The sequence below is a fragment of the Oryctolagus cuniculus genome, chromosome 7 (assembly GCF_051225735.1).
Source record: "Oryctolagus cuniculus isolate XC-2025 breed Fujian yellow rabbit chromosome 7, ASM5122573v1, whole genome shotgun sequence".
In the NCBI taxonomy this organism is placed as follows: Eukaryota; Metazoa; Chordata; class Mammalia; order Lagomorpha; family Leporidae; genus Oryctolagus; species Oryctolagus cuniculus.
In genome coordinates this window covers 29,967,952-29,985,696 of record NC_142873.1, presented here as the reverse complement: position 1 = coordinate 29,985,696, position 17,745 = coordinate 29,967,952, and the positions used below count along the sequence as shown (strand labels likewise).

Below are 17,745 nucleotides of genomic sequence, written 5' to 3'. Positions count from 1 at the left end.
CCTTCTCATCCTTTGGCATCCTATAAGCTCCTACATTTCAGGGCCAACCGCACCTGTCTCTAAATTGCTATTCCCCAAATCCCAAATAAAGTGCTTCTGACTGTTGGAGTTTCTGAGTTTGGATTGATCAGTGCCCTTTTACAATCTTTCTAAAATATTAATTCTTAAACTGTTATGATGCCTTGGTATTGGCTACCTCTCCTTCCAAACTGTTACCCAATCCACCCTACATGTTGACACACACCTCTTAATTTGATCATGTGACAGTGCTATTTTGTCAGCAGCCTTCAACAGTTTTTTGTGTTTACTAAATAACAAAATTCTCAGCCTGGCATTCCTTACAATATCAATATCTTGCTAGGTATCTCTGTAGCTATATTGTCTACTGTTTGACTTGATTTAAGGCTTTAAAATAAATTACTGTTTTTACATGTCATTGCTCCTTGTTTGAAAGTGCAGATCCTCATTTCAGCAGACAGAATTTTTATTTTTCAGAAATAAGTTATTTGCATCCAGACTAGGAGCAACTCCATAGGAGGAGTCATTCCACTTCCAGAGGCACAGAACACTGCCCAGAGGTTCCTGCCCACAACACCAAAACAGTTCATGCAGCCAAACCTCAATGAAGACAGTGTTTGCTCTTCCAACAGCGTAACAACATCACAGGCATCATACAAGTCTGACAGCTGACAACTGCTGGACAGCTTATAGAAATTCTACCTTTTCTTCAGGGTTCACATTCACTTCACTCTAGCCACACTGGCCTGCTGGCTTCTTCCAACACACCAGGCTTACTAAAGCTTTGGAATTTGCTGTTCCGTCCACATGGATTAGAAAGTGACTCTCATCCTCACTTCCTTCAAGTCTGCACCTAACGTGACTCTAGCAGTGTAGCTTTCCATGCCTGTTCCATTTAAAAACTAAAAACTCCCTTTTTTCCTGGAAAACTCTATTTTCCTTCCTTGTTTCATTTTCCCGTAGTACTTAACAGCATTCTGCCTACATACTACATATTTTATTTATTCTGCTCATAATCTGTTTTCCTCCACTAGAATGAAACTGCCATGAGGGCAAAGTTTATTGTTTGCTCTGTTCACTGATGCATCTCCAGTATCTAGAATTTACTGGGTAATAGATCCCCACAAAATAACTGATGAATGAATGAATTAATCCAAATATCTATATGGATGTGGCAGATATTGGGAGAACAAACATGAAGAATGGGCACAAATCTTACAGAAAGGTATATTTCAGAGGTCTGACACAGAGGGCAGGGAAGATCAATGACAGGAAAAGTAACAAAGAAGAAGAAAATGCCTTCTCAACTCCAGAGATCCTTATTTGACCTGTATAATAGGGATTCCTCTAGGACAGGGTTTTTTTTTTTTTTTTTTTTTAAAGATTTATTTATTTATTTATTTGAAAGTCTGAGTTACACAGAAAGGAGAGGCAGAGAGAGAGAGAGAGAGAGAGAGAGAGAGAGAGATATCTTCCATTCGCTGGTTCACTCCCCAGTTGGCCTCAATGGCCGGAGCTGGGAGCCAGGAGCTTCTTCCAGGTCTCCCCTGCAGGTGCAGGGGCCCAAGGACTTGGGCCATCTTCTACTGTTCCCAGGCCATAGCAGAGAGCTGGATCGGAAATGGAGCAGCAGGAACTAGAATCAGTGCTCATATGTGATGCTGGCACTGCAGGCAGCAGTTTTACCCGCTACGCCACATTGCTGGCCCCGGAAAAGGGTTCTTAATTTGGTCTTGGGCTAAGGACCTGTTACGAAGCCTACAGACCTTTTTTCAGAACAATTTATTTAAATACATGTCTGTGAGTGTTACTGGTTGCACAGTCAAGGTATTACTGGTTTGTTGCTTATATTCATGGAAATTCTAATCTTCAGTCAGATATTAATGAAAATAAATATTTTATTTTTTCTCAGTTTGAAAGATCTTTTTATTATTGTTATTTTTTAAAAAGATGTATTTATTTATCTGGAAGCAGAGTGAGAGAGGGAGAGAGAGAGAGAAGAGAGAGAGAGAATATCTTCCATCTGCCAGTTCATTCCCCAAATGCCCACAATGGCCAAGGTTAGGCCAGTTCAAAGCCAGGAGCCTGAAGCTCTATCTGGGTCTCCCACATGGGTACAGGAACCCATGTACTTGGGCCATTTCCTGTTACCTTCCCAGAAGCATTTGCAAGGAGTCGGATCAGAAGTGGAGCAACTGGGACCTGAACTGGTGCCCATATTGGATGCCAGCATATTAGGCCATGGCTTAATCTGCTGCACCAAAACACTGGTCCCGAGACCCCTGAATTCTAATCCTCTAAACTTTATTTTTTTTGATTTTTTTAACTTTTATTTAATGAATATAAATTTCCAAAGTACAGCTTATGGATTACAATGTCTTCCCCCCATAACTTCCCTCCAACCCGCAACCCTCCCCTTTCCCACTCCCTCTCCCCTTCCATTCATATCAAGATTCATTTTCAATTCTCTTTATATACAGAAGATCAGTTTAGCATATATTAAGTAAAGATTTCAACAGTTTGCAACCACATAGAAACACAAAGTGAAATTTACTGTTTGAGTGCTAGTTATAGCATTAAATCACAATGTACAGCACATTAAGGACAGATATCCTACATGAGGAGTAAGTGCACAGTGACTCCTGTTGTTAACTTAACAAATTGACACTCTTGTTTATGGCATCAGTAATCACCCTAGGCTCTTGTCAGGAGTTGCCAAGGCTATGGAAGCCTTTTGAGTTCACCGACTCTGATCACATTTAGACAAGGTCGTAGTCAAAGTAGAAGTTCTAGCCTCCCTTTAGAGAAAGGTACCTCCTTCTTTGATGACCTGTTCTTTCCACTGGGATCTCACTCGCGGAGATCTTTCATTTAGGTCATTTTTTTTTTTTTTTTGACAGAGTGTCTTGGCTTTCCAAGCCTAAAATACTCCCATGGGCTTTTCAGCTAGATCCACATGCCTTAAGGGCTGATTCTGAGGCCAGAGTGCTGTTTAGGACATCTGCCATTCTATGAGTCTGCTGTGTATCTCGCTTCCCATGTTGGATCATTCTCTCCCTTTATTATTCTGTCAGTTAGTATCTGTCAGTTAGTCTTGTTTATGTGCTCCCTTTGACTCTTAGTCCTATCATTATGATCAATTGTGAACAGAAATTGATCACTTGGACCACTAGTCCATTGGTACATGCCACCTTGATGGATTGAATTGGAATCCCCTGGTATGTTTCTAACTCTACCGTTTGGGGCAAGTCAACTTGAGCATGTCCCAAATTGTACATCTCTTCCCTTTCTTATTCCCACTCTTATATTTAACAGGGATCACTTTTCAGTTAAGTTTCAACACTTAAGAATAACTGTATTAATTACAGAATTCAACCAATAGTATTAATTAGAACAAACAAAAAAATACTAAGGGGGATAACATATTAAGTTGTTCATCAACAGTCAGGGCAAGGGCTGATCAAGTCACTGTTTCTCATAGTGTTCATTTCACTTTAACAGGTTTCCTTTTTGGTGCTTGGTTAGTTGTCACCAATCAGGGAGAACATATGATATTTGTCCCTTTGGGACTGGCTTATTTCATTCAGCATAATGTTTTCCAGATTCCTCCATTTTGTTGCAAATGACCGGATTTCACTGTTTTCGACTGCTGTATAGTATTCTATAAAGTACATATCCCATAATTTCTTTATTCAGTCTACTGTTGATGGGTACTTAGGTTGATTCCAGGTCTTAGCTATTGTGAATTTAGCTGGAATAAACTTAATGTGCAGACAACTTTTTTGTTTGCCAATTTAATTTCCTTTGGGTAAATTCCAAGGAGTGGGATGGCTGGGTTGAATGGTATGGTTATATTCAGGCTTCTGAGGAATCTCCAGACAGACTTCCATAGTGGCTTTACCAGTTTGTATTCCCACCAACAGTGGGTTAGTGTCCCTTTTTCCCCACACCCTCGCCAGCATCTGTTGTTGGCAGATTTCTGCATGTAAGCCATTCTCACCGGGGTGAGGTGGAACCTCATTATGGTTTTGATTTGCATTTCCCTGATTGCTAGTGATCTTGAACAATTTTTCATGTGCATGTTGGCCATTTGTAATCTTCTAAACGTTATGGATCTATGGACAGCAGGATAAGAAGAACTGCTCTAGGATCAGTCTCAGCTGAACTTAAGAGAGGAGACAGAATTAACTGCTTTTTCATTTTACTAGCAAGAGAAGGAGGAGAAGAGAAAGGAACAAACAAAAAGTAATTTCTCCAAACTCCTATAACTATTGGCAACAGGACTTAAAATTATAAATATTGTGATTTTTAAAGTATCAGGTAAGTTTCAACAACAGGACAGAGATTAACTCTGTAAGACTGATGAGACATTCAAAAGCAAGAAAGCACAGAAGCCTCCACATCAGGGCAAAGATATGCTTTGGGGGGAAGTTAGGGGTTGAGAAGATAAAATTTTGAAGTACAGATTTATGTATTCCTCTTTATCTTTTTCTTTTCCTTACAAAGTAAAAGCTATGTTTCAAAATTCTTTATGTTCTCATCAAGTTCCTGCAGGGAGCTTAGCAAGAATTATGGTTAGAAATTTCTTTTAAGCTGGTTGTCATCTCTAACTTTTGGGAAGAATATTGGAAAAATACTTAATACCAGATGCCCGTTTTGGAGATTCACAATGTATGTTAGCATTTGGAACATTCTAGAGTTCTACAGTAGAGAAATTTGCTTAAATTCATTAAACTCAGTATTCCTTAACCTTATTTGATAATACATTTTTCTCATTTCATACATATGTCTATCATGGCAGTAAGATTTTATTGCGATTACTGACTACAGAATTATTTTCTTCTGTCAGCACATAGATTCCTCTGGCTCAGGGAAAGTGTGTTGTTCATCTTTTCATTGACAATATCTAAGAATGCCAGGTACTCTGCAGGTTTGTAAATGTTTGGTTGGCTGGTGATTGGATGGGATGGCTGGTGGGTTGGTTGGCTGAAGGAATGAATACATCAGAGAGATAAAGAGAAAAGTTGAGGGTCTAATTTGTTTTTCATTTTACTTCTGCAACATATAAAGACATTTAGAAGTCTTTAGAAATGAGGTTGATATGGGGCCAGTACAGTGGCATGGCAGGTACTGGTTTGTACCTCCATTGCACCATGTGTACCGTTTTGTATCTCCACTGCTCCACTTTCCATCCAGATCAGTGATGGCCTGGGAAAAGCACAAGAGGATGCCCTGGGTGTTCGGGCCCCTGTCACCCATGTGGGAGACTAGGAAGAGGCTCCCTGTTCCTGGCTTTGGCCTGGCTCAGCAGTGGCAGTTGCGGACAGCTGGGGAATGAATCAGTAGATGGAAGATGTTTACCTTTCCCTCTCTTTCTGTAAAACTTACTTTTAAATAAATAAATCAATCTTTAAAAAAAAAGAAAAAAAGAAATGAGGTTAATAGTTTAACTTCCCACTGGAAGTCTACAATATATTTGAATAAAAATAATAGTGACTCACTGAAGAAAGGAAAAGTTTATTTCTACTCTAATAAATTCTGTAGCTCTGAAGCTAGAGATCATGGCATTAATGATTAAAAAATTTCATTTGCATTTTATGCAGTATTAAACATAAGTTTCACAATTCCCAGCAGTAACTTATGCTAATTAACAGGAAGGCTTAAAGGCTCAAACTTTGAATGGTTCCAAGTAGTTCCCACATGTAACCCTTGAGTGTTGGGATCACATTTTATAGAAGATAAAGTAATAAAAGTATACCTATACATTTATAGTTTTGGAAAAAACATATATTAGCTTCATTTCAATCCTGTAAGCTTTTAAGAATGTTTTTTATAATCCATCTGTTTTGGGATTTTAATCAAATAATTTCACCCCCTTTTCAATCTCCAAAGCAGAACTAATAAGAAAGCAACATTTAATGGTGCCAGAAGGATGAAATATAGCATTTTTGTTTTTACAAAACTTGAGTTAAAAAATAACTTTACAAAATTAAAATTAACACTGGTGGAGCTGAATAAGAGATGGTTATTTTCAAGCTACTATTTTCCTTAAGAACAAAGCAAAAAGAATATGCTCAAAAACTTTTCCATCAAAGTTCTAAATTTAATGTAAGCTGATAGTGCTTTAGAAACAAAGTCTAAACTCAAGGTTAAATACATTACTACTTATAACTCCTATTTTTGAGATTTAGAGCCATTTATATATAATACCTCTACTGTTTTAGTACTTGACAAATATTTAATTAATATTTAATATTTAACTAATATTTAAAACACTATCTCAGGAAAAACACTCAAAAATAAATAATGCTAAACAGTCTTTTTTTAAATCACTGATTCTGTATCTGTTCCAAAATACAATAAGCATTTTCATCAAGAATTTTTTCATCTATAGTAGATAAATTACCTAGCTACTGATGTCCACACCAAATTATCCACCAGTTTTATCAGCTCTGCTAAAATATATTTAAAAACCTTTCACTATTATTACCTAAGTCCAGGGTCCCATCATGTCTAGTCAAAATTGCTCTCTTCTAACCAGTTATGAATACATAGTCCTTATGCTCTTCACAGTACAAATCTGATCATAAGAATCCCCCATTTAAACTTTTCATGGCACTTCCCAATGCACTCAGAATAAACACAAAATAGTCAATATGGCCACCACACTTCAGTTGTCCTGAAGGCTATTCTCCTCTTTGCATTCTAAACTAGAGCTAATTGAGACTTCTTTGCAATCACAGATTCTCTGTCAATAGCTAAATCATCCCACAATTCAAGGCCTCCACACAATACTATTCTCTACCCTTCAGGTTTTAGAACAAATGAGAATTTTCCAGAGATCCGATCACATCATCTAAGCTAGAGTCTCCTATTATAAGCTCTTGCACAATTATCAGACTTTTAAAAAATTGTATTTAGGTTATATGAGTTTCAAGTATTTCATATATGCAGATTTATGAACATAGTGACACTTTCCACCCTTGCCGCCCATGCTCTAATCCTTCCTCCTTCTCCCATTCCCACTCTTAATTTTTACAAAGATCTATTTTCAGTTTACTTAATGATTGTATAGCTAATCATACACTAAGGGTTCAAAAAATAGTATGAGGAAGCCTGTGCTTCTAGAGTCTTTTCCAGGAAGCCTTTGCCTATGTCAATGTCTTGCAGTTTCCCAAATGTTCTGTACTGATTTGATGATATCTGGTTGTAGATTTAGGTCTTTGATCCATTTTGATTGGATTTTTGTGTAAAGTGTAAAGTATGGGTCTAGTTTCATACTTCTGCACATGGAGATCCAGTTTCCCCAGCTCCATTTGCTAAAGAGACTGTCCTTGCTCCAGAGACTGATTTAGCTCCTTTGTCAAAGATAAGTTGGTTGTAGATGCATGGCTTGCTTTCTGGAGTTTCTATTCTGTTCCAATGGTCTACAAATCTGTTTATGTGCCAGTATTGGGATGTTTTGATGATAGCTTCCCTGTAGTATGTGATGCCTCTGGCTTTGTTTTTGCTGTATAAGATTGCTTTAGCTATTCAGGGTCTCTTTGTGTTTCCATATAAATTTTAGCATCATTTTTTCTAGATCTGTGAAGAATGTCATTGGTATTTTGCTAGAGATCACATTGAATCTGTAAACTGCTTTTGGTAATATGGACATTTTGATGATATTGATTCTTCCATTCCATGAACATGGAAGACTTTTTCATTTTTTAATATTTCCTTCTATTTCTTTCTTTAGTGTTTTGTAATTTTCATCATGGATATCCTTGACATCCTTGGTTAAATTTATTCCCAGGTATTTAATTCTTTTGGGAGCTATTGTGAATGGGACTGATCTTAGAAGTTCTTCCTTAGCCTTGACATTGTCTATGTACACAAAAACCACTGATTTTTGTGTGTTGATTTTATATCCTGCCACTTTACCAAACAGTGTTATGAGTTTCAATAGCCTCTCAGTGGAGTGTTTTGGATCCCCTATATATAGAATCATGTCATCTGCAAATAGGAATAGTTTGATTTCCTCCTTTTCAATTTGTATCTCTTTGATTTCTTTTTTTTTGCTTAAAGGCTCTGGCTAAAACTTCTAGGACTATATTAAATGCAATGGTGGGAGTGGGCATCCTTGTCTGGTTCTGGATGTTAGGGGGGAATGCTTCCAACATTTCCCCATCAAACAGGATGCTGGGTGTGGGTTTTTCATGAAGTGCCTTGATTCTGTTGAGGAATGTTCCTTCTGTATCTAATTTGCTTAGAGTTTTCATCATGAAATGGTATTGTATTTTATCAAATGCTTTCTCTGCATCTATTGAGATAATCATATGGTTTTTATTCTTCAGTTTGTTCTTGTGATGCATCATCCCTGTATACCAGGGATAAATCCCACTTGGTCCACATGAATGATCTTTCCCATGTGTTCTTGGATTCAGTTAGCTAATAGATTTTTGAATCTATGTTCATCAGGGACATTGGTCTATTGTTTTCTTTCTCTGTTGTATCTTTTTCTTGCTAGATATTCAGGTGATGCAGGCCTCACAGAAGGATTTTGAGAGGATCCCCTCCCTATCAATTGTTTTGAATACCTTGAGAAGAATTGGAGCTAGTTCTTCTTTAAATGTCTGGTAAAATTCAGCAGTTAATCCATCTGGTCCTGGGCTTTTCTTTGTTGAGAGTGTCTTTATTACTGATTCAATTTCTATCTTGGTTATTGGTATCTATATGTTTTCTATGTCTTCATGACTCAATTTGGTAGACTGTATGTGTCTAGGAATCTATCCATTTCTTCTGGGTTTCCCAATTGGTTGGCATACAGCTCTTTGTGGTAATTCCTTATAATTCTTTTTATTTCTGTGGTATCTGGTATTTCCTTTTTTGTCTAATTTTATTGATTTGAGTCTTTCTTTTTTGTTAGTAGGGCCAATAGTTTATCAATTTTGTTTATTTTTTCAAAAAATTTCATTTCACCTATGTTTTGTATTTTTTGGTCTCAATTTTGTGTATTCCTTCTCAAAATTTTAATTATTTCTTTCCTCCTACTAATTTTGGGTTTGGTTTGTTGTTGTTTTTCTACATCCTTCAGATGCATTGATAGTTCATTTGGTACTTTTCCAATTTCTTCATGTAGGCACCAATTGCTATAAACGTCCCTCAACATTGCTTTTGCCGTATCCTATAAAATTTGATATATTTTTAAAGTACTGAATACAGTTGCAATATATACATATTTGTGTAATCATTTGCTTAATCATTGTAGTCCTCAATAACTATACATTCCACATGGGCAGAGCCAATGTCTATCATGTCCAATCCTGAATATCCCACACAATACTCAATGATGTTAGATGAATGAGACAAAGTAAATCTCAACCTGTAGAAAAATGGAGGTTAAAGTGACAAAAATCTCTTAATGTGAAATTTCTAGCTTACCTTAATTCTTATTTTTTATTTATTTATTTATTTTGATAGGCAGAGTGGACAGTGAGAGAGAGACAGAGAGAAAGGTCTTCCTTTTTCCGTTGGTTCACCCCTCAATGGCCGCTGCGGCGAGCACACCATGGCCAGTGCACCGTGCTGATCCAAAGCCAGGAGCCAGGTGCTTCTCCTGGTCTCCCATGTGGGTGCAGGGCCCAAGTACTTGGGTCATCCTCCACTGCACTCCCGGGCCACAGCAGAGAGCTGGACTGGAAGCGGAGCAACTGGGACAGAATCCGGCGCCCCGACCGGGACTAACTAGAACCCAATGTGCCGGCGCCACAGGCAGAGGATTAACCTATTGAGCCACAGCGCCGGCCTAGCTTACCTTAATTCTATAAAATAGGGAATCTTGGGACATTTTATTCACTAAGGTAATTTTCGATATTTCCCACTACATCATGCATACACACACACACATACACACAGACACACATGTAAGTTAGTTAGTGTTATAATTACTGTTGGTTGCATGAGATTGATGGCTCCATTCCTGAAATGTATGGACAAATCTAGAGGTTTCCAATGCTGGATTCTCAAGGGATATAATAATAAACACCACTGTGGCAAAGTAATTTTATTTAAAACATTTTTGATATAAAAACTTCACACATTTATGGTGTACTATGTGACATTTCAATAAATGTATACATTGTCTAATGTCCAATCCAAAGTAAATATTTCTGTCTCCCCAAAATGTTATATTTCTTTGTGGTAAAAACATCTCAAATCCTATCTTCCAGTGTTTTGTGTTTTTCTAAAATACAGCAATATATAATACATGAATATTTTCTATAGTCATTCAACTATGCAAGAGAATTCCAGAACTTTTTACTCCTACCTACTTAGCTGTAGCTTAATACACATTAATCTACCTTTCCTTATCCCTCATCCCCTGTTCCAGTCTCAGCCTCTGGTAACCACCATTATACTTTAGAATTTCATGAGATCACCTGACAAAGGGTTCCTATATCAGAAGCTTTGGTGCCCCCTGGGGATTCAAACATTTGTTCACATATAAAGAGAACTATGTTCTAAGTTAACTACTTAGATATTTCTCCTATAGTAGTTTATTTGTTCAGGAAAATATTCTATACATAGATAGAAATATAAAGGCTATTCTTAATATCTATATATCTATGTATCCAAAAACTCTACCTATTACATCAGAATAAAAGAGTGTAATTCCCAAAACAAGAACTGTACGTTACTATAGAAAGAATTTCTCTGCTATGTTATAATCACAATGCAATTAGGGAAAAAGAAAGAGGGCTAGGAGAGGAGGTTCTGTGATCAAAGGACACCATGATACCCTTAGAGAATCACACACTGAACAATTATTACCAGCTAAGTTGGCCCAATCACTCTTCCTTGCTATTTCTCCCTAATTCCTCTTGTCCCACAGGGCTTCCCAATTTCCTGCAAGGCAAGCTTAAGGAAGACTTCCAGGTTTCCTGTAGCTGATGGGACTATCTCATATTCCTAACCCTGGTTTATTGAATTCCTCATAGATCATCAGTTCTTCGAGATCTTCAAGTTATTTAAGATCAAAGACATAATATATGTATTTAAATACATACACATATGTCATATCTATGAGGCTGATGTAAAGTTTCTTTTTCTTTCATCCAATTATTGCATTTTCTTCTATTTTTCCTCATGTACTGTGAAGAAAACACTGTCAATTATTGTGTTGGTTTGGAATGAAGCTACAGCTGAACCACCCAGGAAAACATTGTGCACTCTCCAGTTTTAAAACTTTACAGAAATACTCCTTTTCTAATTTTTAAGAGTCATGAAATTTGCACGTTTTATACCCTGGTAATATTATGATCAGGTCTCATAGATATGTAAAAATAGTATAATGTAATGGTTAAAGGCATGAACTGGGAGTAACAATCTAGTTCTGAATCTCAGTCCTGATACTTAATTGTTGGGGCAACAAGAACAACAGATATATAGAGAAAATATTTTCACTCTAAGTTAATTTACTTGAAAAATCCACACTTCACAGAAAAGAATATGTAAAATCTCTGACCTGCAAATTTGAAATATATCTTGTCTTTTAAGGAAAATATTGTTGTTGCCTCAGTAATATTATATTTGAATAAAGCTTTGTTTTACTTTTCACAGAAAATATTTTGAAACATTATTTTATTCAGTAGTTTAATGCTAATCATTTTTCTATTACTCCACTGGGTCACATTATTTCAAATTTTTATATTCGTGGAGTTATTTCTGACAACTTTTTGGGCTGAGTGTTATTTAACGATAAAATGAAAAGAAAGCCAAGACCAATAGTTATTCTGAAATGTAAGTATTTTTCAATATGTGTTAATTGGAATTTTCTCAAGCTAATTGTATTAAACTGCTTTTAGATATTAACTCTCCAATAGAAATTTTGTGTAGTCAGAATATTATATTAAGGAAAAATTGCTATTTATTTTCCAAATTATTTTCATTATGAGTCATTCAAGCTCATTATTAAATATGCAGAAAATATGATTGATCTTCATTGTTCATGGATTCTGTATTCGTGATTTTACTTAGTTGCTAAAATTTATTTGTAAGCCTCAAATCAATACTAACAGCATGTTATGGTCACTGGTAGGTACGTTTAGATGAGAAAAAATTGAGTCATTCAATGTGAAAGATCCTGACTAAAGTTGAACAAAGTGACATTTTGCCTTCTCTTAAATCTCATGCTTAAAACAAATGTCTTATTTACAGTCTATCTAGTGACACCTTTTTGGGCTTTTTGTTGGTAATTTCACCATTTAAAATGATCTCCCAGCATAGTATTGCAGTGTTGCCTGGAGTACTAAATGCAAGACTGCTGTGATATGAAAATACATTATTCAGGCATGAGTTACAGTGATGCTGGCCATGAGTTTAATATTACCCAATCAGCAACATATATTAAATAATTTATCTTTAAACAGAATCACACATAAAATATGGTTTTGTGCTGATCACTTTTTCAATATATTTGTTCTGACTAGAGGCTCACAGGAATCTAACCCTGATTTTCCCCTAGAAGAATTAACTGAGTATTCTGGAATTCAGTGTTAACAGTGACTTTATAGAACATAACTACTGTCTTCTCTGTTTGCAGATGACCAGATTTTTATATATAGAAGCACTCAAGACTCCACCAAAAGGCAATTAGAACAGATAAACAAATTCAGTAAAGGTGCAAGATGTAAATTCAATATTCACAAATCAATTGTGTTTCTATCTATTAATAATGAATGATCTGCAAAATAAATCCATTTTAGGAGCATTAAAAACAACAAAATACTTAGGAATAAATTTAATCAAGGGGATGAAAGATCTATATCCTGAAAACAATCAGACTTCTTTTAAAAATTTTATTTAAGGTACACAAATTTCATGTATATACTGCTTCAGGACTATAGTGATACTTCCTACTCTTCCCTCCCTCCTGCCCATGCACCTACCCTTCTTCCTTCTCCCTCTCACATTCCCATTCTTATTTTTTATAAAGATCTATTTTCAGTTAAATTACACTCACAAGATTAATCCTATGCTAAGTAAAGAGTTCAACAAATAGTTTCAAGGAAAAAAAAGAAAAAGAAAAACACTGTTCCTCCACAGTCAAGAAAAAAGCTGTTAAAAATCACTGCATCTTGGGGCTGACGCTGTGGCGCAGAGGGTTAACGCTCTGGCCTGAAGCGCTGGCATCCCAAATGGGTGCCAGTTCTAGTCCTGGCTGCTCCTCTTCCAATACAGCTCTCTGTTATGGCCTGGGAAGGCAGCAAAAGATGGCCCAAGTCCTTTGGCCCCTGCACCCACATGGGAGACCTGGAAGAAGTTCCTGGCTCCTGGCTTCAGATTGGCACAGCTCTGGCTGTTGTGGCCATCTGGGGAGTGAACTATCAGACTGAAGACCTCTCTCTTTCTCTCTGCCTCTTCTCTCTCTGTGTAACTCTGACTTTCAAATAAATAAATAAATCTTAAAAAAAAAACATCGCATCTCAAAATGTCTATTTCAATCCTATAGATTAATCTTTGGGTGCTCTATTAGTCACCACAGATCAGGGACAACAGTATGGTATTTGGCTTTTTGGGACTGGCTTATTTCACTAAGTATAAGGATTTCCAGTTGCCTCCATTTTGTTGCAATGGCAGGATTTCGTATATATATATATTTTTTTTACTGCTGTATAGGATTCCACAGTGTATATAAGCCATAATTTCTTTATCCAATCAATAGCTGATGGACATCTGTGTTGACTCTATATCTTAGGTATTGTGAATTGAGGTGCAATAAATGGGGGTAAAAATTACTCTTTAGTATGTTGGTTTCTTTTTGTTTGGGTAAATTCCCCAGAGTGGGGTGGCTATATTCAGATTTCTGAGGTATCTTCATACTGTCTTCCACAGTGGCTCCACCAGTTTATATTCTTTTTTTTATTTTTTATTTTTATTTTTGACAGGCAGAATGGACAGTGACAGAGAGAGAGACAGAGAGAAAGGTCTTCCTTTACTGTTGGTTCACCCTCCAGTGGCTGCCAGGTGCTTCTCCTGGTCTCCCATGCGGGTGCAGGGCCCAAGCACTTGGACCATCCTCCACTGCACTCCCGGGCCACAGCAGAGAGCTGGCCTGGAAGAGGGGCAACCATGACAGAATGCGGTGCCCCAGCCGGGACTAGAACCCGGTGTGCTGGTGCCGCAAGGCAGAGGATTAGCCTAGTGAGCCGCGGTGCCGGCCCAGTTTACATTCTTACCAACAGTGGTACATGTTATGGGGTACATGTTTCCCCATATCTTTAAAAGCATTTGTTATTTGTTGATTACTATCTGACAGCCATTCTAACTGGTGAGGTGAAATCTCACTGTGGTTTTGATTTGCATTTCCTAGATGGCTAGTGATTCTGAGCATTTTTTCATTTTTTTGTACCATTTGGATTTCTTTTTTTGAAAAATGCCTTTTCAAGTCTTTTGCCCATTTCTTAACTGGATTGTTTGTTTTGCTGTTGTTGAGTTTTTTGTGCTTTTTAGATTCTGGATGTCACCCCTTGATGAGTTGCGTAGTTTGCAAATACTTTCTCCCATTCTGTCGGTTGCCTCTTCATTTTGCTGGGTGTTTCCTTTACAGTGCACAAGCTTCTCAGCTTGATGTAATCCCATTTGTCCATTTTGGTTTTGATTGCCTGTGCTTCTGGGGTCTTTTCCAAGAAGTCTTTGCCTATGCCAATGTCTTGCAGTTTCCCAAATGTTCTGTACTGATTTGATGGTATCTGGTTGTAGATTTAGGTCTTTGATTAATTTTGAGTGGATTTTTGTATAAGGTGTAACACAGGGGTCTTGCTTTATACTTCTGCATATGGAGATCCAGTTTCCCCAGTACCATTTGTTAAAGAGATTGTCCTTGCTCCAGGAATAGATTTTGTTCCTTTGTCAAAGATAAGTTGGTTGTAGATGCATGGATTGATTTTTGGATTTTCTATTCTATTCCATTGGTATCCAAGTCTGTTGTGCCAGTACCAGGATGTTTTGATTATAGCTGCCCTCTGGTATGTCTTTAAACCTGGTATTTGTAATGCCTATGGTTTTGTTTTTGTTGTATAAGATTGCTTTAGCTATTTGGGGGTCTCTTTTGTTTCCTTATGAATTTTAGCATCATGTTTTCTAGATCTGTGAAGACTGTCATTGGTATTTTGATTGGGATTGCATTAAATCTGTAAATTGCTTTTGGTAGTATGGACGTTTTGATGATATTGATCCTTCCAATGCATGAACATGGAAATTTTTTCCATTTTTTGGTGTCCTTTTCTATCTCTTTTTTTAAGCTTTGTAATTTTCATCACAGAAATCTTTGACATAAGCTATCAGACACTGATGAAGGATACTGAAGAAGACACAAATAAATGAGATGATATACTATGTTAATGGCTTAGAAGAATCAATGTTAAAATACCTTTATTTCTCAAAGGAATCTCCAGGTTCAATATTTACTAAAGTTCTAAAGATATTTTTTATGGAAACAGAAAAATATGAAATTCATATGGAACCTTGAAAGACCACAATTAGCCAAGGAAATATTTGAAAGAACAAAGTTCAAAACACCACACTTCTTGATTTCAAGCTCTATTACAAAAAGCCCTAGGATTCAAATCACCATCATATTGGTATATGCCCAGATACACAGACCACTAGGACAGAATTCAGATCCCAGAAATAAAACCAAGCATATACAAGCTATTAATATACAACACAGTCCAAAGTGCACATGAGAGAAAAGTAGTCTGTTCAATAAATAGTATTAGAAAAAAGAGATCCCACATTCAAAAGAAAAAAAAATCTCCTTTCTTAGACCACTTATCAAAATTAACTTGAAATGTATTAAAAGTTTAAATGTAAGACTTAAAATGATAAAACTAAAAAAAATAGAGTAAAAATTCCTTGACATTTGTCTTGGCAGTCATTTTTTGGGTAAACCAGCAAAAGCACAGACCACAAGAACAAAAACAAATGGGGCTATAACAAACAAAAAACTCTGCACAACAAAGGAAATATCAACAAAATGAAAACGCAACATACAAATGGGGAAGAAAACACTTGCGAACCACATATCTGATCAGGATTAATATCCAGAATATAAGAGGTACACATACAACTCAATAGCTAAAAACTTAGCAGGTATATGAAATGGTACTCAACTTCACTAATTATCACATAAATGCAAATTAAAACCACAATGAGATAATCATCTTATGCTTTTAGGATGGTTATTATCAGAAGGACAAGAGATAACAAAGGTTAGGTTAGTGAATGTATTAAAAATTAAAAAGGGCCGGCGCCACGGCTCAATAGGCTAATCCTCCGCCTAGCGGCACTGGCACACTGGGTTCTAGTCCCGGTCGGGGCGCCAGATTCTGTCCCGGTTGCCCCTCTTCCAGGCCAGCCCTCTGCTGTGGCCCGGGAGGGCAGTGGAGGATGACCCAAGTGCTTGGGCCCTGCACCCCATGGGAGACCAGGAGAAGCACCTGGCTCCTGCCTTTTTTTTTTTTTTTACAGGCAGAGTGGACAGTGAGAGAGAGAGACAGAGAGAAAGGTCTTCCTTTGCCATTGGTTTACCCTCCAATGGCTGCCGCGGCCGGTGCGCTACGGTGGGCACACGGCGCTGATCCGATGGCAGGAGCCAGGTACTTATCCTGGTCTCCCATGGGGTGCAGGGCCCAAGGACTTGGGCCATCCTCCACTGCACTCCCTGGCCACAGCAGAGAGCTGGCCTGGAAGAGGGGCAACGGGGACAGAATCTGGCGCCCCAACCGAGACTAGAACCCAGTGTGCCGGCGCCGCAAGGCGGAGGATTAGCCTAGTGAGCCGCAGCGCCGGCCCGGCTCCTGCCTTTGGAGCAGCGCGGTGCACCAGCCGCGGCGGCCATTGGAGGGTGAACCAACGGCAAAAGGAAGACCTTTCTCTCTGTCTCTCTCTCTCACTGTCCACTCTGCCTGTCAAAATAAATAAATAAATAAATAAAAAGGAACTCTTTGGGAAATATAAATTGAAAAATACTTGGTAGTTCCCCAAAAAGATAATCCAGCAATGGAATTTCTAGATACTTTCTGCAGGAAATGAAATCAGAATCTCAAAGAGATATCTGCTTCCCCATGTTCACTGTACTGTTTGTTATTCACAGCACCGGAGACATGGAAGCAACCAAGTATTCATGGACATGAATGGATAGAGAAAATGTGGGGTGTACTTATAAAAATATGGAATATTAGCCACAAAAAGAGAGAAATCTTGTCATTTGTGTCAATGTGAATGAACCTAGAGGGCATTATGCTAAGTGGAATACATTAGACAAAGAAAGACAAATATTGTCTGATGTCATTTATATGTGCAATCTAAAAAATGAACTTAAAGAAAGTGGGATTGGAATAGTAGCTGCCAGGGCTTGAGCAACGCAGGAAATGACTAGATAATGGTTAAAGGTTATAAACTTACAGGTATAAGATGAATAAGTGCTAATGTATAATGTGATAATAGTTAAAAAAAATAGAGTAGTGTAGACGAAGGCTCATGAAATCTGCTAGGGAGTACTTAAATTGTCCTACAATGCACAAAAGAATCATTAACTGTAAGTAGATGGATATCTCAACTAAATTGACTATGGTAATCATTTCAAAATATTTAAACTTGTGAAATCATCATATGATACATCTTAAATTTCTATAATTATATTTGTCAATTACCCTCAATTAAGTTGAAAAATGATTAAATACT

The 17,745-nt window shown here is 37.3% G+C and overlaps 1 protein-coding gene and 1 non-coding gene across 11 annotated transcripts in view; both read right to left on the bottom strand.

Moving 5' to 3' along the window:
- Positions 1-17,745, bottom strand: part of NME7 (NME/NM23 family member 7) — a 248,143-nt gene that overhangs the window by 80,453 nt on the left and 149,945 nt on the right. The gene's annotated exons all lie outside the window — the stretch shown is intronic.
- Positions 502-701, bottom strand: LOC127493816 (small nucleolar RNA SNORA74). Its single transcript, XR_007924354.1, has one exon. It is a non-coding gene; the product is annotated as a small nucleolar RNA SNORA74 (small nucleolar RNA).